Source organism: Agelaius tricolor, unplaced genomic scaffold, assembly GCF_023055355.1.
Source record: "Agelaius tricolor isolate 1412-34295 unplaced genomic scaffold, bAgeTri1.0.p SCAF_15, whole genome shotgun sequence".
In the NCBI taxonomy this organism is placed as follows: Eukaryota; Metazoa; Chordata; class Aves; order Passeriformes; family Icteridae; genus Agelaius; species Agelaius tricolor.
Window position 1 is genome coordinate 6,340,987 of NW_027269275.1, and position 27,607 is coordinate 6,368,593.

Below are 27,607 nucleotides of genomic sequence, written 5' to 3' on the forward strand. Positions count from 1 at the left end.
GCACAACAACATTGTGCTCTGAGGGCAGTTTCAAAGCTCCAACATGGGTTCCAGGACAAAAGCCACCCTTGCACTGTCTGCTATGGCTCTCCACTCATCCCATGCCTGCCATGGCATGAACCCCTATCCCAAGGATCTCTCTCATTTATCTCCTGGGGGGTTTTGTCAGAGGCTGAGGGAGCCAGGTGACACTGTGTGTTTGCACATTATCCTGAGAGAGGTACTCACATAGGCCTGATGAGAATTTGGAGCTGAGCAAAGGTTGGAGGAGCACTGAGCATCTCATGAGTTGGACACTGGAGATGTGCCCTGTGAGGGTTTCGGGGGCTCCACTCTGGGTCTGTTACAGAAGCTTTGTCTGTTTTGTCTCTGCTCTGGTTCTCTCTGTGATTCCTGCCCAGTGACTGGGGGAGGTGACACATGCCTGGGAGTGGCACCATCAGCCTCTGATTGTTGGCAGCTGGTGCAGCTCTGGGCTGATGTGAGTCCATTGCACCTGATCACAGACTAATGCAGATGTGCCTCCAAAACACTTGGGTGGAGCAGTGGCTGTGCATTTGCTGGGCTTTAGCTACTGTCTTGCCATTTTGAAAAGATGAAGAAATGCTGTGCAAAGCCTTGAACTTAGAAAAAATAAAGGTTTAGCCAGCTACTGCAGAGCCTGTAGGAACAAGTGGGAGTAGCCTTTCCAGTGTTTGCTTTGAATTGCTTTTGGATCATCGTTTTTGTTTTTACAAACTCCAAGGGCAAAGGCTATTTGAAAGTGGCTCTGGGGTGTGTGTGAATGGTTTACAAAGGTGTGGCAGCCAGAAATATGGTTCACAACAGCTCTTTCTTCATGCTGGCTGAGAGGGACAGGCCTGCAAAAATGGGATTGACAGGGATGCAAGGATGTGCAGGGGTTGCTCAGGGCTGCCTCTCCCTGCAGGTGAGGAGGCAGCAAAACAGGACATGGCAGTCCCAGGCTGCTCCCTCATGTGCATGCCCTGACTGTCAGAATGTGACTGGATATATTGATCATGGCATAAAACACAAAAGCTGTCTTTGTATTGGAGTTTGGAAATGGTTTGGTGCTCTAAAAGTTTGCCAGTACAGTGCTCCAGCTTTTATTGTCAAACAATTGAGGTGTCTGAGGTGCTGTGTAGTGTGATGGCTTGGGAAGGGCAACAAAATCTTGTATTTGAGGATTTCTTCCTCACTGGTAAATCAGGAGGAAACTGGAACAGGTTTAAATCAACTCTAGATATCTTTGTATTGTTTGTAGGATTTCTGCCTGCAAAATCTGGCATCTAGATTGCTTACAGAGATCTTTGTTGAAATGATCCATTTTGTCCAAAAGCCCCGTCTGCTTTTGCTCTCCCAATCCCTTGCTTCTACTGCCCTTCCCCTTTTCCTTTGGTGCTGTTCACAATCACCATTTCTTTAGCAAACCCCAAAGCAGCTTGAGGTAAAGATGCCATGCAGTAAATAAGGATCCTCACCTTGCCTCTTCTGCCTTCTGAAAAATAAAGTAATATAATCCAGGAAACACAATCCTCCCTCCAGTGCAATTTCTACAAACTTTTTCCATGAAATATATCTTTCAGTAGTCACCTGGTCTCTGTGCAGGGACACAGGCAGAGCACCTGAGTTTGGGAATCAAACCTGGATTTGTGGAAAAGCATGCAGGCCAAGTAAATGGCTTTGTAACTGGAATAAGTCAAACAATTACTATCTGATGACTAGAAATAAATTGGAGATTAATGCAAAGTGTTAATATTTTATATTGCTTACTTTTTTTCCTTTATTTCTGAGCAGATGTGTCAAAAACTGAAAGCTGCATATACACCATAAACTGCATTACTTCACTTCTGTGTCTGTGGTTGATTAACCTTCATATATATCTATGTTATTTTTTTTTTGATTAATTTCTGTTGATTCTTTAGAGAGAAATAAATAAGTGGTGTTTGCCTAGCTAATATTAGGTCTGTTCTCTTCAAAATAGGGTTATGTTATTTTTCATGGAATAAAGGTAAATATACACAATATATATACTATTACATAACTGAAAGATTATAATTATTTGCATTACTGAAAGATTATAATTATGTAACTTTAGTTTGATTTGACATATCAGTTTTGTGAGTTTTAAATTAATGTATTTATTTTAAATTCATATATTTGAGCATAGAGTATTTTCAGGGTCAACTTTTAGACTCTCTTGTCAATTGCTAATGCTCTAAATTTAATTTCTCAATTTATTTAATGTTTTTACTGTGATAAAATGTTAGCTGACATAAAATTACTTTAAAATCATAAAGTTTTGAGGCAAAATTTTGTCTACAATCAAGAATACAGGGGTCTGTATTGAATAGTTTCATAGGTGTTGATAGTCTGCATTAACTGTATGCAAAGTTGCTGTTTAATTGTCATTTTTAAAGGCTGGACACAGGTGGGGAAAATTTGATAGAGAGCACTGGCTTTCTCCCAGGTACTTTCCCTGAACATGAAAATCCATTATTTGATGTTTATTTTGTTAAGGTAATCTGACTTGTTGTCTAAGAAATTCTCCTTGGAAAGAGGCAATTCCTTTCAGCTCCTGGCTGTTGGTCTGGAGCAGGGAACAGCAGGTTAAAGGAATGGAAGATGAGGACATCACCTGCTCTTGCTCTATTTCTCAAAATTTCTTGTGAAAATTATGCCATGTGAAAAGAAAGGGCTTGTAAGGATTTTCCTCTGGTGTGGTTAGGACAAGGCTTTGTTGGATGTCACTGGCAGAGGGATTGGGAGTTTAAGATGATCTTAATGGCCACAGCAGGGGTGTGTTCTTCTCTTTCCTTGAAACTTGTGTGAGAGGGGGCAGCTCCAGCCCAGCCACTGCATCAGCTGAGAGAATATGTGGGGAAATCCAACAGCTACAGCTGTGCACCAACAGAACAATTAAAGGATTTGGAGAGTCACCCAGCTCTAGAAAAATGGAGTGTTTACCATCACAGGAAATAGACTTTCATAGTTATTTTTCATGGCCAACATTACTTCTTGAGAGTCATCATATTTTATGAAAACTTTTATTAGCATTTCCGAATGACCTTACCCCCATTGTGTTTTTATCAGTCCCAAGAGCCATAACCTTTTTAAAATATTTTTTATCATTATAAACACAATAAAGTAAGCTGTCCTGCACATAGATTTGTAGATCTCATTAGAGATACTTTTAAAAAAAGGTACTCCATCTCTTGGGAAGATAATGACAAGTAGTAATCTTGGCATGCAAAGTTTTCAGACAGGAACAGTTTGTTGAAATAGATTGTTTAATCTTTCCAGAATTGTTTTGGAGTGGATGTACTTTTTAATTGCACTTTTGCACAGCATTATGACTTGAGTGGGGGAAAGACAAGGGCAGCTGAAAACAAATGCTGTGGCAATATCAGTTAGATGGTATTCCAGGTGAAAAAATAGCCAAGTATTTGCTTAAGATTTTGAGCGTTATCAAAGTCAAACAAGAAAAATGGCAGTTTTAAAACTCATTAAAGTTAACATTTGTCTGTATTGTAAATGAGGTATGTTCCCTAGGGTAGTTAACAGCTTTGGTGGCACAAGATGGGGATAATTTTTCAGATGTACTGTTTCCAGTGGGGCAGTGTCCTAAGGCTTTGCTTTAAATGGCCTTTTTATGCAGTAGGATAATGGGCAGTTTGTGCATTGCTAAATCAGCCCTGTTTTGTTAGGAATGTTACAGTCAGAGCGCTCACAATTTGTCAGAGGAAATGCAGAACATCTCTACAGGAGTCTGTTTAAGAGGACATCATTTCTCCATAAGCTCTTGCTTAGGTCAACATGCAGCACTGCTCTTCCACTATTCCCCTGTTGCTTCTGCCACACGGGAATGCTCTGATTTATTGGGATTGCACAAGTCATGTCCTCTGCCTGACTGAAGCCACAATGTGGAAATTTTCTCTCCCCCCCCTTTTGCAAAAGGAAATGTAGAAGGTTACTTTAAAGGCCTCCTAAAGTATTTCTGAGGGGACCTTTTCAATGAAAGGAAATGCCCGTGTGCTGCACGGGATCTTTGTGGCACAGCTGCAGGTTATAAATACATCAGGGCTGCCATCCTTTTAGACAGTGTGCTGGTTGAGAGGGTTGACTGTATGACTGTCATCAAACTAGTATAAAATGCTTGTGATGATGTGTAAAGGCAGAACAAGAAGATTGTGAACCTAGTGAATGTGATACAAAAACATCCAGTGACTAATGGCATTAGAGTTTTGTTTTTTTTTTTACCAGAGCATACAAAACATCCAAATATCATGAGAAAAATACAGAAATCAAAGTGAGTTTCAGTGGTGGGTACTTCAAATGTATGTCCTGTCAACTTTTTAATTACATTTAAAATTGTGGAGACACTTGTCCTGTGGTACTGGCTTAATGAACAGTGATTCCTTAGTCAAATTTGTTTAAAAACCTCTGTGCAATCCAGTGTTGTGTTAATTTCCCGTTTGATAAAGGTGCTAATACTCTGTCATTCAAGCTGCTATTACTAAGAAATTTTTGGTTTGTTTTAGCATTGTGATATTTTATACTCAATGCAGCCAAGGACATTTTTAATGAAAAGAAAAAAAGTGATGAAAAGCCTTAGTAATTTTGTGTTTGATGCCAATTGTAATATGAGAAGTGCAGAAAAGATTTTGAAGGGGTCAAAGCTATTCGTCTTTATTGTTTTTCTTTTTTTTTTCTCCTGTAACATAGAATTTAACTGTCTGCAGGCATTTAAGCCCAGAATGCTTTACCTTCTCTGCAAAGAGATAAAACACCAGAGTTTCTCTTAAAAGACAGCTTGGGTGGCTGTGAATAACCTTCCCTGAATGGAAGTAACTCCATTATTCTGATTCACAGGGGCTCATTCCTTATGGTTTCTTTTCCCCACTTTTCAAACTGCTGTTTAGCACCCTTACTTCACCTTTGCCTTTCTCTTTGTAGATCTTCTGAAGATGCACAGGAGTAGGAAGATTTTTTTTTTTGATATTTGAGTAGAAGTTTGTGTAGGCTTCATGGATTTGCATGAGCCATAGAAAGACCTTACCTTCTTTGCAACACTTTATGGTTGATTCTTCAAGGTCTGGAATGATCAAATGAAGCAGGGGAGGTAGTGTTGGAGTTGGTAGCAAGGCAAAATAAAGAAGAACTACTCAATGTGATTTGTTCTGTTGTCTGCAAAGAAACATTTCTGCAAGTGATGGCACTGCAGAACCTGAAAATCATGGAGGGCACCAGTGAGATGAGAACAGGAACAAAAGAGCAGGCAATCTGTGAGCAGTGTGCAGGGCTGGGGAGGTGAATGCTGCACCATGGGCTGTTCCTGAGTGGGTGTTTCCAACCCAGGGCTGTGTGCAATGGTTAACAGCAGAAGTTCCTGCTTCTGGTGTGGCTGCACTTCACTTTGATATATAGGTAGCTAAATCAGTGTGATTAGACTGTGCAAATTAAATTGATGTAACATCATATAAGTATTGCCTGGAGAAGAAAGAATTTGATTTTCAGAAAATCTGGATACTTGCAAAGTTCAGCTGCCTAAGGATTGCTTTGAAAAAAAATGAATCTTTGGTGTGGAGCCTTTGCTTAGCCAATGACAAAGAACTGATTTTTAAGGTAAAGAACAAGGAAAAAAAGAATTTATAAGAAATTATGAGAAGTAGAGACAAAATCTCAAAATAATACTTAGACTCAGGCAAATTCTATGAAATAGAATAAGAACACATAGCAGCTAAAATGTAGAGTAAAATTAACTTTATTAAAGTAGCTGTAGTATTTTTGTGCAACTGTTACATGAGCATGCAGGAAATTTGTATTATCTTAGTAAACTGGTCACTCTGAAGTCACTGCTTGACATTATTTTTAGTTTACTGTCACATATGAAATGATTCTGATAGCCACTATTAATTTTCTAGAGTATTACAAAGAACACTATTTGCACTCTGCACTAAAAACCTTAAAGGAAAGAAAAAGTACAAGTACGTACTTTCCCCCAGAAATCAGCTCTCATGGCTGCAGTTAAGGAACTAACTTTTTTATATACCACCAGCATCTGTGAAATCACAGTTTGCTTTAAAAGTATCTAGGGGTTTTTTTGCCTGTATGGAAATGTTTCAGATCCAGATTACTCTTAGGTCATCAAGGTAAAAGATACAGACTTATCTCGTTTAAAATTAATTAATGAATTGCTAACTCTGGGACCTAATGATGATATTAAATTGATAAAATCCTTTTTATGTCATATCATGTCATTTTTGCAGAATCAGCCAGGTACTTTAGTATCTGTTCTTTAATAATGCATCTCAGCCTCCAGGAGCTGTGAAAGACAAATGTCTTCCTTGTCTTCAGAAATTCAGTGAGACCAAACCTCTTATTGAGAACTTTTTGGGAGCCCCCTTTTTACTTTGCCTGTAGATAACCCTTCTTTTCAGGCCAATATAAGCTGAAAATAATGCACATTTCAGCAAACAATAGCAGAATATACCTCCTAATTTATGCTTATTTCATCTTTTAGGATGTTTTTAATGAAGTTTGGCAATCTTTCAGATTTACTATGCCTTCATTACTGAATATATTAGTAGGTCTTAAAGAATCTTTTCTATGCCCAAAAGACATTGAATACTAGCAAAGGAGCAGTAGAAGTGCCTTTAGTGAGAGGTGACATGAACTTTACCTGCTCTGAATTCAAGTTGAAATCGGGGCTGTTGAAAGAGTCTGGTCAGTGATGTGAAGCAGCTTTAGGTATCTGAGCTCAGCTGTGGAGCCTCCACAAAATGTGCTTTATGTTCAGACTTGGTGCATTGTACAAAGCGTAGAGAGGGGCTCTAGAAGGCATAGATACATAGAGAAATGACAAGTGTTAATGCCCAAATAATTTAATTTCAGAGGAACAGCCCATCTGTACAACTCGGGAAACCCTAAATACACACAGAATATTTAAGTATTCTGCTTTAGTAAAAATAGTAACAAAAGAGATGAATGTGTAAAAAAAGTTTAACTCAGTTTAACAGCACTGGAAGCTGAAAAAAGAAATGGGCAAGCAGAAGGTGTCAGATCACTCGTGATTTAAGTGTACGTTCCTCCATGAGCGGCGTAAACATCTTTTAAAATTTTGTTTTCGGTTGCATACAGGATAAAGCTCTTGAGCTCGTGAGGCTCGTTGGAATCAGGCACTGATGCTGAGCCCAGGGAGAAGAAGCAGAGTCATTCCCTTGCTGTGTTCCTGCCTGACCTTGTGTTCTCTGCACTGCTGGTTAGGCAGCTCTAAAGCTGCCAGGAGTGCCGGCGGCTTGGCTGAGCTGGAGGGGGCAGGGGGGAGAAATCCAGCACGGAGCTGCTCTGCTGCCTTTTTGCTCCTGACACACCCCATATGCTGAGATGGTGGGTGGCAGTAGGAGAGCTGGCACGTTAGCAGCACTGTGTTCCCCGTGCCAGGGGAGTAATCTGTTGGCTGCTTAAATCTCATTTCTGATTCATCTCTACTTCCTGAGCAGCACTAAGAGGCGAGATCCTCGCAGAAAGCCCAGCTCTTGGAGCGTGTGATAGTGCAGTCTAGAGGAGATTCTGAAGCTTGTGTCTTGAAACTCTGCTTTGAATATTGATTTTAATTTATTTAGAATAGCCCCTAAACTCTAGACTTTCTAGAACTGCTGTGCAGTAGCAATTTTTATGGAAATAATAGAGCTGTTTGCCCTCTTTATGTTTTTAAATATGCACATGCACGGGAAAATTCACTACACCAGAAGATTCAAGTAGGCAAATCAAAGCAGAAACAAAAAAAACCCCCTTATTTTCTCTGTTAATAACATTGCTTGTTAAACAGAAGTTGGCATAGAATCCTGGTGTGAAATTGCCAAGAAAAGATTGTTAATTTGGCATAAGCTTTAAGTCGTTTCATTCAGTATCACATGAAAATGAGTGGAATTATACGTGTGTTTGTACTGTGCACTGCTAGTGAAAAGGAGGATTTGCAACACAAGGAAAATAGGTGTGCACCGTCAGGGGGAGTTCATGTTTGTTTGACAACCCCAGGACTTGGCAAACAAATGCAGCAAACTTGGAGGCAAGCAGCAGAGAAAACATCCTGCAATGTTTTGCTGGAAGAAGCAAAATAGAGCAGAATCAATCATCTTTTCAATGAGAGTTTGAGGTGACTTGGGCCCTGCTCTCAGCTCTGCAGAGCACTTGCTGCCTTTCTCTACTGTGTGCAGAAGACTTTGCTCCCTGCAGGATTGGAACAGGGTTCCTCTTTCACAACTGAGCCCTCCATCTGCTGGGGCTGATTTGCCCTCTCTGGAGTTACAGAGGCTGCTGCAAAGGGAGTGGTCCTCCTTGCCTTGGGGCAATCATGTCTGTTCCTCACGCATCAAACTGTTCTTGTCGGCTTTAACAGTCAGCTCAACAAAGCTGCAGAACTGGAGAAAGGAGGGGGAACACCCTTCAACAGCAGAGTTATTAATTGAATTTTTGTCCTATTGTAAGTATCTAGAGGTATTTGTCTTATTTCTTTTTTTTTCAAATATCTAAATTTTTCTTTCTTTGTGTCTGTCTATGGATGAAACAGAACCCCACTGGCAATAGTGTAGAGTTTTTGCTCAGTTCAGCTTGAATGTGTACAAGGCTTGTTCTTTACACCTACCTTTTATGTGAGGAGTCAATCCAGAGTAATACCAGAAAAAAAAAAACATAGACTAAAGTCCTGATTCCATTGAAACCAGTTGGATTATTCAGTGTTGGTTTTGTTTGGACTAGGATTTTAGCTGAAGTTAGCTGTAAGTAGAATCTTTTTTGTAATGGATTCTTGGTGCTGAAATATCTTTCTTCACCAGGAATCCATGACTCTTATTCCATATCTGGAATAAGACTACTGATAGTACAGGAGTTTGCAGCAGCAGCATTCACTGGATGGCAGAAATAAAAGCCATCCAAATTAAAATAAAAAAATAAAAGGACTGCCTTACTCTTCTCCAGTATCGTTCCTGATGTGACAGGTGGTCCTCAATCTGCAGAGCAGTGAAGCAGTTCTGCAAAGGCACCTCTGGTTTTGGGGGAAGTCTCTTCCTCCTGCAGGTCCTTGCTGTTGGAAGCTTCCATTCTCCTGCATTATTGTCCCCTCTGCCTTCTGTGTGGGCTGGGCATCCACTGCAGGCTGAGCTTGGAATGAGCTATCTAATTCCTCTAATTCCTCTTCAGCCTGTCTGATGTGCATCCTTCTCATCACCTGCTGCAGGGCCCTTCCCAGGCCCACCTTCTGCAGACAAAGGTCCTGGCTCTTCCTGCATCCTCTCCCTTCAACATCTCACTGGGAGCATTGGCCACTGCCAGAGTTGGATGGTGCTCTTAAATGGTGCTGCACTTGAATTATTCTTAGTTCCCAATCAAACACATTAAATTTAAAAATAAAAATCCTCCTTTGGTAATGAAGTGGAGCAGCTGCAGAACAAATTTTTGTTTTGTCACATGTGTGACAACTGGTGGTGGAAAAGCAGAGGGGAGAATTGGAAATGATAGTCTCCTAAACCACTCCAAAAGGATTTATTAAACAACATCAGTCAGAGCCAGAAAGTGGAGTTGTAAGAGCTGTGGTTTTGTATAAGAGGAAAATTCTGTTGGTATAAGAGTTGTTGCTTTTTTTTAAGTGTTTGAAACATGAGGAGACTGAAGTCTTGTTTTGGGTAAAGAGAAATCAACAGCTTGTACCAAAAGTATTCTGAAGATACAAAGAAGTACTAAGTATTTTTGTTTAATATTTAAATTATTTTTGAGGAGGGAAGTACATCAAAGGCAGATGGTATATTTGAACCTAATTTTGTGTTAGAAATGCGTATTGGTACTTTCCTGCAGACTGGCATATGTAGCACCCAGGCTAGAAATAGAGAGTGAGATAATAGAATTGTTTAGGAGAGACTTGTGCTCGCCTTTTCTGTGTGTGGGTTGGGCTGAGATTCCCTATCTGCTTTATTTTGTTCATTACCTTGCTCAGTGCTGCACAGAGTGAGAGCAGGGAGTTATCAGGCACAGGACTGAAGGGGAAGATGAAGATAGCCTTCTTGTCCCACAAGAAGTGGGAGGTGAAGCAGCAGAGACAGGAAGACTGATTCGGGAAGATAACGCAGTAGCTTACAACATGGGGGACAGGAGAGCTCCTTAGAGGTAAAAGAACTGACAAAATTTCACAGCAGGCACTAGTGGGAGATGAGAATCCAAGGGAAACATCATGCCAGGAGAGAAACAAGGTTTCATTGATCACATTGTGCCAGGGTGTCTCCATGAACGCGCTGTCGCGGAAACCGTTAACCGCGGTGAGCAGGAATGTGATATCTGACAACTTTTTGTTTTGTTTTAAGAGGTAGACATTAAAAATACATCTGAAGTATGGGACACAAAGAATCTAAATAATGTTATTAAACTTCTGGTGGATCTGAATCTCCAGGGATATTTACATAGGCTTTTGAAGAAAGCTGAAAAACGTTAGATTTTGCATTTCCAGGCTAAATTCATCATTTTATTTTGTTCTGCTTAAAGAAATCTATGCAGAATTATTAAGTTGCTCAAAATAAGCCCAAAATAGAGGACTGAGTTTTATAAACATTTTACATATTTGTGTTTAATTTGTTGAAAATAGGATAAAATCTGCTCTCATTTGGCATCCCGAATACAAATATTAGGAACCCAATCCCCTGATGCAGTATAATTTTTAACAGTACAATTTAACAGTCTTCCAAAAGATATTGTGCACACTTTTACAATTTTTTTTTTATAGTATAAAAAAAGAATTAATGCGTTTGCCTTTTTACCTTGTGAACTGAACTGCTGTGTGTTGGCTTTTGTACACATCTGCATTCACTGCAGAAGAAAAAGTTCCACCAATAGTGTTTGATTTGGAAATATATTTATTTAGCTGGCTCAAAAAATTAGGTTAGGAGATCACAGTGCATGGAGGGTCTTTTACCTCTAAAATATAAACCTTCTATCTCCCAGTGCAGGAGTGTTAAGTGCAGAGCTTTTAAGTTGAGAAAATATGCAGTTCATGTGAAAGGTTTGATAGCACTATATACCCACCAAAAGCTTAAATGTGCCTGACTGGTTTTATGGAGGACAGTAAATTAGTCTTTCCCTTACCTCTGACAGGTGAGCAGCAGTTCTTGCATGACCGGTGGCTCTCACCACACGTCGCTACCACACAGGTGAGGCTTTCCCTTTCAAAATGATGACTTGAAAGAAAAACAAGATGTCTTTGCTGGTTATAAATTTAACTCTTCTATGATTAGTCTGGGCCAATTAGGACACCCCTGGGGTTCAGACTATGGCTCAAGTACAAGCTTGAAAGCCCGATTAGCTGAGGTCTCTTGATACTTGTTCTTGGTAGTAAATGCTGGCACATATAGTATTGATTTTCATTTAGATATCTTAATGTTTCCAGACAATCCTAGCAGATGTGGGCTGAACTCAGATCTACGAGAGTGCTGGGCTGCAATCTGCAAGCATTTTTCTTGCCATTTTGTTTCATTTTTCCTAAACTTAACTGATTTGGAATCAGGAGATATAAATGAAAAATGCAGAGTTTGCCTATCAATCATGGCATGTACAAACATTGCTACTGCCCTTTTCTAACATCCTATTACCACTGGGTAGTTGGCTAGTCAAACAGGAATAAAAATTACACTGCAAACATCATAAGTTAGGCTTGATTTGTTGAGCAAGAAGCCTGACAATTCTGTAAGAGTTATATACCTCAGCCTCGCTGAAAATCAGCCTTGTTATGGCTCTGGTACGTCTATAAAGATTGTTCATTTCATATAAAACAGCTACCTGCACTGAAAGGCCTGAAAGGAAGAATGATGCTGGTTATAAATATAGAGGAAAATCTATTTGTCTGCCCCTTCGTGCTGTTAGCGAGTCGCACGACGCAGCCCGGCCGCGGCTCCTCGGCAGCAGGGGGAGTTTGCCATGGCCACCTTTCCCTTTCATCTTCTGGCCTGGGCTGAAGCACATCATCTCTCTTTGTCATATGAGATAAAGCAATGAAGTGTGACCAGTGCCACTGCATTGCACTCTGCCCACCAGGAGCACGTTAATGATAATGAAAAACTATACTGCACTGCATTTAAACTAAATGTGAGCGTAAGGCTGTCTGTCGGCAGACTGGTAGAACAGTTAATGTCATAAAAGATAAATAGAAATTATTAGAATTGGCTTGGAAGGGATTTTTTATAGAGCAGGGTTGTATTCCTTTAAAGTAATACATTATCAGACTGTTAAATCTAATTTCAGACTACTGGGCAATTAAAATGATTAACATTATTTACTCATATAGTTCGATTCATTAAGGTTTTAAACACCCTTTACACACTATTTATGTTGAAAATAGAGAAATAATGTGTTAAAATGTCTTGGATCATTAATCATTCAAATTTGCTGTATAACTGCTTTCTCAAAACCTTAGCACCACACTGAATATTTACAAACCTCAGAGACATTTTTAAAGGATGAGCAAAATCAAATTCCACCCTCCTCTGATATGTCCAACAGGCCTTCGGTAGTTTTCAGGCCTATTGTGTCTGCAAGAAAAATCAGGCAGAAAAATCCTAAGATTATCTTAAAAGTTATTCTACCCAGGGGCTTGTCCAAGCCTTGGCTGTGTTCACCTGGGGGCTTGCTCCCCTTTGATATTGTGAGGGGAGCAGCGTGGATGCTGTTGCTGAAGCTAATAGGAGCTCCATGGATAAAATCTTGTGTACTGAAATGGAAATATACTCTGAGTCTGGCACTTAGTTTTCAAGTGTGTCAGATGGAATTTCGTATTATCTACTGACAAACCAGTTTATTAGATGGATATAAGAAGAAATCTTCAGGCCAGTAAATGCTGCCATTAGTCAGAGGTGAAACACCCACTTCCCTTCTGTGCTGGCATTTATAACAACCTCTGAAATACTGTGGGAAAAGTCATGAAAGTCAGTATACAGTATGTGACAAGACAATTACAAACTGCATATTGATGCTGGTCTTTTGAAAAGATTGTCTAGAGGCTTTTATTAGTGGTTTGAAACATCGGGGGTTTGCTTGTTTGTTATTATTCCTGCATGAACCCAAAATACCTTTTTGCAACAAATGCTGTAAATCCCAGGGGGCAGGTGGATATAATCTAGACTGGGGTGCCATGGTCTGGGAAGGCAGATTATTGTGTCTGTCTGTCCCTGGAAGCACTGGAGGCCCATGAAGTGGCTCACAGAGCACGAGGCAGGGATCTCAGTCCTTGCCTGTTGGAGGCTCTGGGCACACACAGGGCTGCAGGAAGCTGCTGAGTCACTGCATGTCCTGTTCCCCAGAGACCAGATCTGCTTTAGTGGCACCATTAGTAAAAGGAAGAGGTAGTTATAATTAGCCTCTTTGAAATCACCCAGGGGCTCAGCTGATGTAGATGGTATTAAACACGAGGACACAGCTGTATTGTCCCAGCTGGCAGTGTGACCCCAGCACCAATGCTGTATTTGCCCACTTTGAGAATATCCAGGAGTATTCAGACTCCTCCTAGATGCCATTTCAGGAGCCACATGGTCTGGGTAGACATTGCAGAAGTGGTTTCCTAATTTAGGTGATCTGGATTTGGCCCAGTTATCTTAACAGGTTTACTAAGGAGCTCTGCCTTCTAAGTTATTTACTTACCAGGGTGCCCAGATGCAGTTAGAGACAAGTGCAGCAATCCCAGGATCATTAGTGAATGCTGTACTCACAGCAAAGGTGTGTCCAAATCAAGTGGCTCATCTTCCAGTATGTCCTGAAGAGAAGAAGGTAAGCTGTTGAGGATCCACACAACTGTCCTGAAAGAGACCCTTTTCCACCTCTTGGATTAGCCACTTTCTCCCTTTGTTCCATTCCTGTGTAAAGCTGCCTGACACAGTGAGGGGCTCACGCTGCAGCCTCAAGCCATGGTGTTTTCCAGGGCCATGTCCTGTGCCTGGTGCAGTCCTTGCTCCAGAAAGTAAAGGCAACTGTCAGCCTGTATCAGCGAGGCTGTTTCTAATGTTATTCATCATTCATTTCAAGAGCAACATGAGCAAAGCCTTTCCCCTGAGAGACTGGCAGCTGTTACCCTCTCAGCAATACTCTAAGATTTTGCTGAGTTCAGGGAACAGAAAGCCCAGAATTACTCCTGATTTTCCTGTCAGAGTGTGGTGGTCTGAGCCAGCCCACCAAAATGGCACACAGAGGCACTGTACCATTGCAGAAGAAGGCTGATGATTGGCAGCTACTCACTCACAATGAATATTAAGGACATACTTCTTTCAAGGAATTAATTTGCTTAAGTTTTTCCTACCCCATTTGGAGGGAGGTGAGGTGGAGAAATAGTCCCTTTAGCTTGGACTGAGCTGTCTGCCTGTGTTCTTGGTGCTCTCTGCTATGCCCTGTGTGTCTGTCTTACCCAGAAGCCTGGGACTTTGGCATGTTTGTGATCTCTGGCATCACTGTGGTAGTCACAGCTTGTGCCTCCTCTTCTGAACCTTGTAAATTTGGGTGGCAGAAGGTGAGGAGAGGAAGGGGATCCAGGGAACTGAAAGGGGCTTCCCTTTGCACAGTAGCAAATTCTCTTGTTGCATTGGGTTTATACGTGAGAATTTACCCATCCTTTTGATGTGTGACAGAGTTTTGGCCTTCAAGTTAACCTGGCTGTGTTTGGTCACAAAGTATCAGGATTGATGCTGGTGCCCCAGTACTTTTGCCCAAACTGAGCTCTCCTGGGGGCTCTTGGACTTGTTTCCCCACGGGGCTGCAGATGAGTTCTGCCCAAATGGTTGGTCAGGAGAGAACACTGAGCTGAAAATACAACCCCATAATACCACAAACCCTCACAGATATCAGTGAAATACAGAATAAAAAATTTAGTCCGGGTCTCTGCCTTTTCTATTTTGCTAATAATTAGAATTATATAACATGGGAATGACTTTTATTGTTGGTATATCTGGGAAATTATTTTTCCTTTGAGTTTTTCAGACTTCTTATACCTCCCATTGATTTTGATTATTTACTGTTTGACAAGGGGAACACAGGCAGCCCATGCTGTGCGAAAGATCAGAGGTGCCTTCATTCCTCAAGGCTATTGCCTTCTTTAATTCTTCAGTGTAGGATCAGTGAACTGATTGCATTTTCTTCTGTTTGACACTTTATATTTCACATTTCTTCATCAAACTATGATAGCATGCTCTCTTTTAGAGCAAGCTGCTCTGAGAATATAACCTTTTTGTCTTGGCCATTATTATAACTCTTTGGTGACTGTTAACAGGGACTCTCAGCCACTATCCTGATTCACCATCTTTCAGTTAAACTGCATGGAGTTGAGTATCTTGTTAATCCACTTTTTGTGCTTTTCTTTTATTGGTGTTATATGTATTTCATATTTAATCATTGCATGATGTGGCTTGAGGGCAGTTGTTCTTTGATTTCCTTCTTTTTTTTTTTTTTCCCTCAACCAGGATAGTCTTACAGGCCTAAGGGGAGATTTTTAAGCTGTAAACACTGTATGCCAAATCTGGTAGTAAAAAGCACAGTTCAAAATATTTACAAATAAAAACAAATAAGTGTACACTCTATTTGAGCATGCAGTTATGTGTGTGCATTTTTGAAAAATAGCTCCTTGGACAGACACGTTTTACAATGGTGGGAAAGAAGCCAAAGGGACATGAGTGTTTAGAGCCTTGCTACTTTCTGAGTGATCCACTTTCTATTACAAAATAATTAATGTAAGTATCTAAAGTAGGAAAAACACAAGTTAGTTCTGTCAAACCTGACTTCAGGTTATGGTTCCAAATATTTTGATCAAATAGGCTTCTCTCCCCTTTTCTGCCTTGTAGGCTATCCAATGCAGTATGTATTTCCAGTGACTGTTTGTGCTGTGAGTCCCTGTAAAAGAAAACTTGGGTCAAACTCTACAGTAATTTCATAATTTCTTTAAGAAGAAATGCTTGTTTTCAGCTCTAGTTGGCATAAGTCAAAATGAATCAGTAAAACGGGATGATCTCAGCTCATATAAATAATAGCAGCCCTCTCCTGTTGGAAATTTCTTTCTTCTGGAAAAGCCAGTTGTCCCACATTAATGCATTTCTAATCAAAAACACTAAGCCCCATATGGTATTTTTTAACACATTTGAGAACCCTGCTTGAGACAGAGCTCTAAATGTACAGGAAACCAAACTTCATTGTTTTTCAGCACTCAAGAGAATGTGCAAAAAGTAGACCCTTATATTTCTGTCTTATCCTGCTTATTAGTTTTACAGTTCTGGGTCTCATTCTCTTTCCTATTCCTCTTTCTCTGCTTTTTTTTTTGTCTGTGAAATGACCTTCATGTTACCATATAGCGAGGTTCATCCTCTCTCTCCCTCTTAAACATAATGAACATGAGGAAAGCTCCCTGAGACATGAAAAAAGACCAGGAGGGGACATCCCAGAATACCAGGGGATGGTGAGAAAAGAGGTCCACAGTACTTCAAACTAGAAAAATGTTAGAATTTAAGATAGAGCTTGCCTGTAGAAATGCTGCTTGAAAATAGTTCACATTTTTATGAAAAATATCTAAGAATATACTTTGGAATGAAAATAGATTTGTTTTTCTTTTTATCCTTTAAATGGCATCTATTTCCTCTGAGTCATCATTAATTGCCAAAATTTCCCATTGTGGCATGCAAGGTAGACAATAAGCATGAGTTACCAGAGTCAATATTGTATATTACTTAAAATTTCTCATGTGGAAGCCCTTCAAATATCCATGCATACAGAAAAACCCTACATGTCAGGCTTAATTCTGAATTTTTACTGATTTAAAGCAGAACTTTTAGCACCAATTAAAAGTGTTACCATAGTGTTTTCTAAAATTTGCTGTTTTTCAGCACAGAATCCTGTCAGAATGTCGGTGTGGGGGTCAGCCCAAAGCAGGGCCAGCTGCCAGAGGCTGCCCAGGACCATGTCCTGCTCAGTTTTGCTTTGTTTCAAAGGAGGAGCCTCACTGGGTCCTTGGGTGAGCATTTGACCACCCTCTAGTTGAGTAAGCAAGCAATCTAATGAAATTTTCCCATGTTACACCCTTTGTTCCAGGGACATGGAAAGCTGTGTCCCAGCTTTGCATGTAAAGGTAGAATGAAAAACACTCTGTGCCTTGTACTTAAGGGAATCCTTCCTTTCCTTCCTAATATCCCTCACCAGTTTTGATTTGATTTCTGTGATCCATCTCTGCCTTTTGAGCAACATCTCTGCTTGGTGGCACATTCCTGTTGTCACCTTGTGTGTGTGTGTGTCCTTTCCATATCAGCAGAAGCTCCTTGTTCATGCCTTTGGACACACCCACTCAAATTCCTGCATTTTGGAATGGGCTGCTTCCAGCTTTGAGGAGGTTTTGTGCCACAAAAGAATCCCAAGAAGGGGAAAAAATAAATAGTTTCTTGTTCTGACCTGGGAATTGCAAGGTAAGCAAATATATGTCTGTGTGTATGCTAGGAAAAAAACCTGCCCTTAATGGCAAATTTGGCAACAGAAAGAGGAATGACAGGGAATGGGGAGTGGTAATGAAAGGGTTTAATTTCAGCATGCACAGTTCAGAGCTTGAGGAAAAGAAGTGAGATAAAATTCTGTCTTGACAACCTATAGTTCAACTATCCTTCCTAGCAGAAACAGGCCTTGTGCAGAGTGATGGTCTGGCTGACAAACAGGTCTGTGTCACTTCATTATACTGAACATTTTTTGCTTCAGAGTTTTTACATTCATTTTTAATAAGTAGAATGTAAAGAAAAATTAATTACTGGCCACTACATGGTGCTCTTTGATGGAACTATTAATTTGTGGGGAGGATAGAGCTTGCCCTCTCTCGGGGTGTGTGTGAGTTTTAAACAGGCTCAGACACACAGGATGGAAAAAAGGATGGAAAAAGGCCTTATCAGAGGCACTCTTAGGAAGAAGTAACTATCTGAAATTATTGTTCAGCACACCTGGAGTCTCTTTCAAGCCACGTGAGGCCACTTCCCGCAGCGTCAGCACCAAATGGTTATTCCAGGAGGATAAGAGCAGCTAGGAATTTAGTTAGCAGAAGGAAAACCAGGCATGCCAATGTGCTTCCTCCAGTTAACTTAAATTGCCCCTGTGACCCTGCAGCGCTGTGCACTGATGTTCTGCTGTAACATTACTTGAATGACATTTTGTCATTTGCTGAATGTTAACCTGCAAAAATGCCATCTTTGCTCCTTTACTTTGAGACAGGATGACATGCACTGCAGCCCCCATTGTTGGGGGGTAATTTTATGCTCCTTTTCCTGACAGACAGGATTCCAATAGCACCATATGTCAAAAACTCCAACCCATTCCAGTCATGTACCCACACTGTCCAGCTGTCACAGCCATAATTATTGAAACTAAAGCCCAGAGAAGTTTCTAGTTTTGGAAATGCTCTAGTCTCCTTAGATCTTTACTACTGATGTTATAGCTGATTAGGACCCTGCCAGCCTTCTGTTGGTCTCTTGAAAACTGCTGTAATTCCCATTCATCATGGAAGCTAACCAGCTGCTCCAGAGCCATCCCCTCAAATGTGTTCCTTGATGTTGTACTTTGCTGTTGTCCTGACCTTGATACTTTGGATGCTCAAACAAAGGCTCTTTATTTTGCTGAAGCTGGCCCAAAAGGAGCCAGTTGACTTGGTCCTGCACAGAAAAATGGAAGCATTTTTTGTTGGTACCTGGTGTCTCTGTAAAGGCTGGTGCTGATCCACACTCTGTTCTTGGTCATCCTGCCACAGCTTCCTGGCCATTGCAGGGGGAGGGAGAGGCAGAGAGAGCCCTGGAATGCTCTCCTGTCTGGCTGACACCAGGCTCTTGGCAGGAACATCTGTCTTGTCTCTCAGCAGAGACGAAAGGGACTCCTGTAATCAGGGCTTTGAGCCTTTACAGCCACTTTTGTCACTTTTAACCAAATGTAATGAAGTTCAACATCTTTTGATTCTCTTTGAAACTTTGGTCTAAGTAGAGAGTTCAGCTATTGGCTTTTCCTGTTAAAATCTTAAAGCTGAAAGCTTTATGATCTTGAGGTGTTTATAAGTTTTACGCTTTTTTGACAGCCTTTGCATTCATATCTCTTGCAGTGCAGATTTGTGTAGTACATAAAGTAGCACCTTTTTAGATTGCATTTTCACACTATGGTCCTTTTTTTTTTCCTCCCCCCTCTTGGAATCAGCCCCCCCTTGTACCCATTGAAGTAACTGCACTCACAGTGTTAGTTATGCTTTTCTGGTTTGTTCATTCACTTAGAAGACATTTTTTATTCTAAATATATGAAAGCTTTTATATTTAAATAAGAAACATGTAAATTATCTGGCTTATATTTTGATCAAATAGCAATTTGTAATCTAGTGCCTAGACTCCAATATGCTGCTCTCAACCTGGATTTTCTAAACTCTTTTGAGATGCTAGGTAAGAAAATGTCAATATCTTTAAAGAAGAAATGTTTTATGGATGAAGAGAGATTTTTAAAATGTGAAAAGCAAGACCGAGTTGGAATTCCTCGACTGGAACAACTGACTAATTTGATGAAGAAAATGAGAAGAAATTTGCTAAACATATTCTTTAGCAACTGTCTTCTAATAATGAAGAAGCTATTCCAACAAAAACCATCACACACACACACAAAAGAGAATTTGATATTGCTGCTGAGAAAGCTCAGGATGACTTTGACTATTGGAAGAAGATCAAGTGTGTTGTCATGCAGATCACTGGCTCCCTTGCACAGGCAGCAAGGGTGGTGTAGATTTAAAAGACAGACCAGGTTTTTCAGAACACATGTAAGGAATTATCCCAAGTGGAAAATAAACTGTGTCTAATTTATGGTTAATTCATAGCTTTGAGATTTTATTTTAATGGCCAGATTAGGAAAGAATGATGAGACTTAATCTGGTGGACCCTGAGATCCTTGTTTTTCCCCAAATCTCTGGGTGAAGGATCTGCCTTTTTTCTCATTAACCTGTGTGGAAGCCTGAAGTTAACTTCTGGACAATTGATTGCACCTGAGCCTACTTTTGTGAGTCTTGGTAGTCACCTTACACTGAGCTGAATAATAATTGAAATGTGACTGCTAAATAGGAGACTGGAGGAGAATAGAGTCATCAGCCAAAGAGCTCAATAAAACAGGATAACCAAAGATGCAAAATGGAAGTAACCAGAGGCAAAAAAATCAACTGAAGAATCAATCAGTGTAAAAGCAGCACAGGGATGTGTAAAGAGAAACGTGGCACAAGGGTTGTGCCCAAACAAGAGAGCTGGGGGGACACTGAGCTGGCTGTGCCAGTGGTGACAGAGAAACCCCTCAAATGGCCTGGGGCAGCCAGCAGAGAGCAAAGGATGGAGACAACGTGGGGAAGCGCTCTGCATTTTGGGGTACAACACGAGATCGTTAGGAAATTTCTACTAAAACTCAAGGAGAAAATACGTGTTGGAATTCTGAGACATAGTAAAAACCTCAGTAAAAAATGGCAAAAGGTGAAAGCACAGGATCTGTCAAATCACAGTGAATATTGAGTAGAACACAACTTGTTCAGAACAAGACTTACAGAAAACATCCAGGACTGAACAAGTAGGAGAAAGTAAAAAGAATGTAGATCTCTTTTGGAAAATAAGATGAAATAAATACTTGCAGAATGTATGAGCAAGGCACAAAAGATAATTTATGAGGTATTTTTAATAAGAGGGAAATTGGTGCAGCTACAATATAGCTGAATCTACTAATATGTGCCTTGAAAATAGGTTTAGCAAGTTATTTCACAGAAATGGCACATTTTGGAAACTTAGGGCCACCAAAAGCCTTGATTAAAGCAATAGTAAACAGGAACAGTTATAGAAGAAGCCAACAGAAGGAATTTCCATAACGACAGGAGTGGGATGAGGATGCTGCTGCTGTTGTTCTGTTTAGCATTGGTTTTGAATTAAAAGATGAAGAGAAAGGGGAGAAAGAATCATATTTTATGAGAAAACAGTGAAAACGCAGCTTCTCAGAGGATATTCATCTTATGGCTTCATTAAAGAACCATCAGAGGTTCCTTGGAGAAACTCAGACCAATAAGCAGAAACTCAGACTGAGGTTCAGCATGCAGAGATAAGGAATGAAGTCTGAGACAACTTAAAAGGGACTGTGAAAAGAGAGTTTGAGGAATTTCAGATAACTGTTCTTTTGCTTTTGCCTCTTGTTTGATAATAGTGCTGTTTCTTGTTACCAAACCGAGTCTCTTGCTTCAGGAAAGCTATCTTCAACATAAACTTGTTAAAAAGGGAATGTGTGGGCAGTAGCACCCTGGAAAGCTCTGCCTTGAGCTTCAGCCTAATGGATCTCAGTCTTGAGCAATCTGGAGAGGCTGACAGTGGAGAGTGCTCTGATGGCTAAGGTTATGCATCTAATTTATATCAATTTTGAATGCAGTTTTAAGTGTTTGAATGTTCTCAGTGATAGGGATATCAAGTCCTTTTCCCTCTTGCTAAATCTAACAAATAATTGGGCAATTTCCTGCACCCCTTAATCCAGGTAAATGATAATCAAGTGCTCACTTTCCCCCTGCTATGTGTGACCTGGGAGACTGTGGGGGTTTGATGTTTGCTTTAAATGAAATTTGGAAACATTTGTGAAAGTCATTTTGCTTGGTTATAAGTAACATTCTTATCCTTCTGCAATATTGTAGCTAAAGATCACATAGAAGGTGCTTAATTCTCTGTTGTGCCATAGTATTGCAAAAACAAACACAGCCTTTAGTGTCTTGCAGCAGAAATGCTGCAAAAAAGTTCAGATAGGGAGTTCACTGGCCTAGTAAATACTATATTGAGTTGGATATGGACCTTGTATTGCATGCAAGAGAAAAAGGAAAGGGATTTTTATAATTTATTGTACCTATGCTAACTGAGGCAAAGAAAGCATCTAGCTCTCCTAGGAAGAAATAAAATTATGCTAAGATTTGAAAAAAAATATGTTTAATACCTAAAAAAACCCTGATATATGAAAATTTATGATTTTTGCTTTTAGACTGTTGAGTTGACATGTAAAGAAAACCTTGTTTTTATGAGATACTTGGGAAATTATTCAAAATTATAAGTTTTCTTATAATACTTTTATAAACTTATAATTTTGAAAGAATGTAGCAGTAATCATGTAAACACAGTGATGGATTGATACCCATCTGCTTGGTTAGGAAGAGTTGCTACTTTAGACTAATTGCATCATTACCTTTAGTTTGGTATAATTCCAGGTTTTTTTATTTTTAAAAATAATAGTATGCAATAGGAAAAAAAAAAGTAAAGAGCTGAGAAAATAATAGCTGCTCAGAGGATGTTATTTCTTGTCTTGGTTTTCTGTTTTTAACTGACAGTGTGGTACAGAATTCTGCTAGGCAGAAGCATGCCAAACTGATTTTTATAATCATCGCTATTATTACTGTTTATTACAATAATATACTTTAAATTTACAGTTTTGAGCCATCACTGGTATAGAAGACTATACGTGTAGCTATACATACCTAATTATTTGTGGAAGGTATTAGTATTGTAAACACAGCTTATCTTTGTATGAGAGTGGCATTAATAACAGAGTTTCATAAATGCCAACATCCAGTACGATAATTTCAAGACTCTCTGAAAATATGGTGCATTGTAGCTGAAGATGTTCACAAATGCATGATGGGGAGGGGGAGGAGGGCTGTTTTGTGCTTAGAATGCTTTCTGATGCATAAATATTAGCATTAAATAATTTTGAATACCTTGTTTTCTAAAAAGATTAGTAGCTCTTCTCTGCGTGATAAATTGTGCAAGAGTTATTGTTCACACCAGTCTTTGTACTGTATTATCCTGTGTGGCTTTAAATAACCCAGCCCAAATTACACTCAGCAAGCTGTTGGGAAAGCTTGGAGGAATCTCAGAGCTGAAGGGCCAATTTGTGCCCTGACTTACATCCTGTGCAAAAGCACTCACTTCGTGCTGCCTCTAAAGGATATGAGGAAGGAAAGGATGTAATCTGTAGCTTTTGTTTTATTATTTTTATTTAACTTGGTTCTATTTTTTTTCATGTGTGGTTCGATCCTCCTGCAGAGGAACCTTGTGACTGTGTATTGCTGGTTTGTGGATAGCAGCATTTCACCCTCTCTTGCTTGGCATCTCAAATGTTACATGAAAATCTTATTAAAAAAAAAAAAGAGCTTGTTTACCAAAACTCTGGTTTATATTGGATCACATTTGAAATCTCGAACTTCACACTTGAAAATATTGCACAATAATGTATTGTTTCTTTAAATTGGTAAGTCTTTAATTGGTGTGTGCCAGTTATTTTGGTTTTGTTTTTTTTTTTCTGGTGCATCTGGATTGTCTCTTCTCAGTGACCTTTTTGCAGTCCATGTTGCTCTGATCTAGGAGCTAGTCTGCATGTAAATTCATAGGCATTGGGGGAGACAGGCAGTGTTAATGTGGTTTCTCTATATTTGATTTGAATCACCAAAGATCCAACTAGCCATTGTAAAATGAAGAGTCATCATTTTGCTTGATACTTCTCCCTATCTTCTAATGGTCTAGGGATGACTTCTTATGCCAGGAAAAAGGGAAACTGAGGTAAGGGTTCTTTGGAAATATCCCCCATCTCACTTAAGAGTTTTTAATCTGATTTTGCTTCCTGATGACTCCTGCAGCAAGAAAGCCTCAAATTCTGGGTATTGTGGAGTGATTGGCAGCAAGTAAGACAAGCAGAGACATTCAGACATAGACCTAGTATTAATTCAAGCTGTGCAAATAATTAAACACACCAAGTGAAAGAGGTGAACTGAGCAGTTTCCACTGAGTTTAAGGACAAGGTGAAGAATTCCACTTTTATTAACGACCTTGGGAATAAAGAGTCTTTTGTAAGGCCATCCATCTTCCAGTAATTAGAACTGAGTCTGTTTAACAAGGAGGGTGTGAGGCCTGGTGCTGCTTTTGCCTGTTTGGCTGTCCCACCCCATGCCTTGTGCATGTTCACTGCTCAGTGAATGCCACTGAAATGGGAGGGACTGGTTTAGCTCCTGGTGCTTCATCATGTGGGAGTGGACTTTGTGAATGGCTCCTCCTGAGCTGCTCCTTTATTAGTTCTGCTGTCTGTCCCTCCAAATGCTGGAAGTTCACCTCACTCCTGATTAATTAAATGAAAACAAGGATAATTTCAATGGAAAGGGAAAAAACCCAATGCAACGTGTAATTGGTGTCTAATTCACTGATCCTCCTGTTGTTGTTTCCAGGTTAGGAGGATGCTCACCCTGTACAATTGCTAAGCTAGGAGAAAGCTGGTGGATGACTGGAGAGTAGAAGAGATTCAAGAGTAGAAGTTGTGCCACAGTTCAGTGCTAGCCACTGTTTGTTTTCACAACACTTTAATTTGGCAGTAATTGACTTGGAGGAGCAGGTTTGGAGTGACAAGAAACAGAAAATAAATGAATTTTTTTGTGATTAATGGCTTCAGAAATAACTGGCTTAGCATAACTTGCTGGATCTAACACTTCAGTCAGGGTTACTGTGTAAGCTGAGTTTGTCTTTTCTGCCATTTTACATTTTCTGGGCACTCAGTCACAAGTTTGATTATCAGACATTTTGGCAAAATTAAAACAATTTGAAAAGTTCACTGAACCTGCAAAAACAGCTTGTAAAATTGCTGGTAGATATCATAGACTAATGAGAAAAATTAATGTGGGTCAAACATAGCTGTGGTTAACCTCTGCAACACACCTAAGATATACAGTCTTTTACTAATTGATTGAAAGAAATTGTAATCTGCACTTGAAATCCAATTTAAACTATAATGTACAAAAATGTATCCAAAAGGAGACTAGCCTTTATTTGTCACATCATAGAAAAGGAGCTGGGGAAAGCAAGAGCTTCCAGATCAGATCTTTTATCAGTGCTGTAATACATTTCCATTGCACTGTGCAGAAAAGGAAAAATCAGTCTTCATATCATTTATCTCCATCAAAACCATGGAGTTTGTCTCCTAGGATTCCTCCTTGAGTGGCCTTTTGAAATTTTTGCATAACCTTGGCACATCTTCTATCCAAACTGTTCTCTCATTACCTTCTTTACTTCAGACTAAGTTTTCTGCCTACTCAAGAAGTTAGAGAAGCAGCTGTCAGTAAGAATTCCCACTGACACTTTCTTCAGGTACCTAAAAGCTTAAGCCTTGTGTAGGAAAGCTGTCATGAAATGAAAGATGAAAATTTCAGTTTGCTCCAGTCACAATCCAGCATTAAGAAGTGCCTTGGTTTAATGTTTCCCTATAGAAAGTTTTGGAAACTTACCCCTGTGCAAGCATAATTTTTGAAAGTTCCTTTAAGGAAGTTATTAACTCTGCTGGCATATGGAGAATTTATAATTTCTGCAAGTGTTATATAGGAGAGACCCTCTCATGTAAGCATATGATGCATTTAACTCATGTTATGAAATCTGCCTCTATATCTGGCAATGATTTCAAAATTTCCTGAGTTCTCTGTTTAAACTATAACAGAACTTCCAAGCACAAACTGTCACTGAAGGGGAGCTAAAGTTATGGTATGTTATACTTAGGTAGAAAATATTAACAGAATATTTTAATTGTTTAGGTAAAGCAGACACAAAGTGATGATGCGCACATTTTCCAAAGTCGTGTTAGCATTTACTTTTGGATTCTAGGCTGATGATCAACCTCTCTCTTTGTTCCCTATCTCCCAAACATTTTGTCTGATGTGATTCTGAAATGCATTTCATCTCATGCAGATAACAGACACTGATTCTGCTGACTAAAATTTTAAACTTTGACTTGAGTTTTTTTGCTGTTAATGCCAACTGCATGAGGAACTGGGGCTCTATTTCTCCTTTTTCTCCCCCTCTGCTCCCAAAAAAACAGATGATGTTTTTCCCAAAGGGCTGTAATCCTCCCAGATGGCCACTCCCCCATGACCAGCTACCCCCACTTGCATCTCTTCTAAAATAGGTGGCTTTGAAATGTTTTGCTCTTTTCCTTTTGCAGTATGAAAAGCAAATCCTTGATGTGGAGCTTATGGATGATGCCTGCACAGGTAGGAGTGTAACAGATGACTGGTGAAAATAGGGACATTTGACATTTTTCTTGTAGTGCTACTACATGTGTATCTAAATCACATACTTCCAACTGTGGTTTCTTTTCTGAGGTAATATCTGTGATTAGAATTTTTGTTGGAACTTAGGAATAATTTCCCCAAACCCTGTGGATTGGTTTAACCAAGGTGGTTTGCCTGCTTCTCTTGGTGTTTGGTGGTCACTCCTCTGGCTCACAGAGAACTTTGGCTGCTCATGCCCTTCCCTCCAACACTGTTTAAGTTTTAGGACTCTTTCATGTTTAACACTCACTGTTTTAAGACTCTTCCTTGGGTCTATAGCAAGTCCTGCTAAAACACAAGGATTAATAATTGTCTTTTCCCTAAAAACCCAAGGCACCCTGGCAATTATGGCATTATTGTTGAAGACTGTTTACTATGCTGCCCCCTAAAGAAGCTTCATTTTAATTTGTCTGAATTAAATGCTAAAAGCAGCTCAAATATTGCGTTTTCTGTCAGGAAGCACAGCCACATATATAGGCGTGCTACTGAAGCTGACAGGGACTTGAATTACTGCTGTAGAAGGTTTTACATGTTCTGTATGTTTATATAAATTTCCTTTCAAACTTGGAAAATTTCCTTTCCAACCTTGCCAGGTTTTAAAATGAGAAAGTGAATTTTTATGGTCCTGTTGCAATGGAAAGGTTGACCTGAGTTTGTCACATGAATGACTTCAATTAAATGAAAAAATAAGTAAATAATGGAATTAGAAGAATCTATATTATTCTATGAAGTCCTTAGAAAACTAGCACCATAACTTCACAAATGCAGCAGATAAAGATATTTACATTTAGACTTATTTTGGTTCTTTGCTGCTTTCTTTTCTCCTCCTTAAAAAAAACCCAAACAAAAAGCACCACAAAACACTGCTTTAGGCAAAAGCTGTTTCCATCATATTATTTTTTTCCAAGGTAAAGACTCAGTGCCTAGACTTTTAAACAAGTGCTTTATCCTTGAAAATTAAAATAAAATATTTTCATGTAATCAGTAAATTTTGTTATGAAACTTTACAGCAGCTATATTAAACGATAAGAATAACTACTATTTTGAAATTCTGAACATCTCATAATTAGACTAGCCTTTAAGAAATATTCAGAGTTAAGGCACATTAGAATGTATTCCACAACATGGAGACAGCCCTGACAAAGAAACATTATTCTTAGATTTACAATTAATTACCCTTATGTCTATACCTTGCATTCAATTTGCATATCTTAAAAGTGCTGTAAATTTCATAGCACTCCCTTGTTATTTAAGATCATTCTGCTTTGGTAAAAGTTTCCACAGTGATAACTTTCTCTTGATTATGTAGTTGTGAGGTCAATAAATTTGGCTTTACTTGGCTCTACAATGTTATAATTTTTCTTTTTTCATGTTGTTTTTCATTATTTTGCTCCTTGTTCCTCCTGCCCTCTCATTTATAATCCCCTGAAGAACCAGTAGATAGAGAAGTCTGGCTCGAAGACGAAGTGA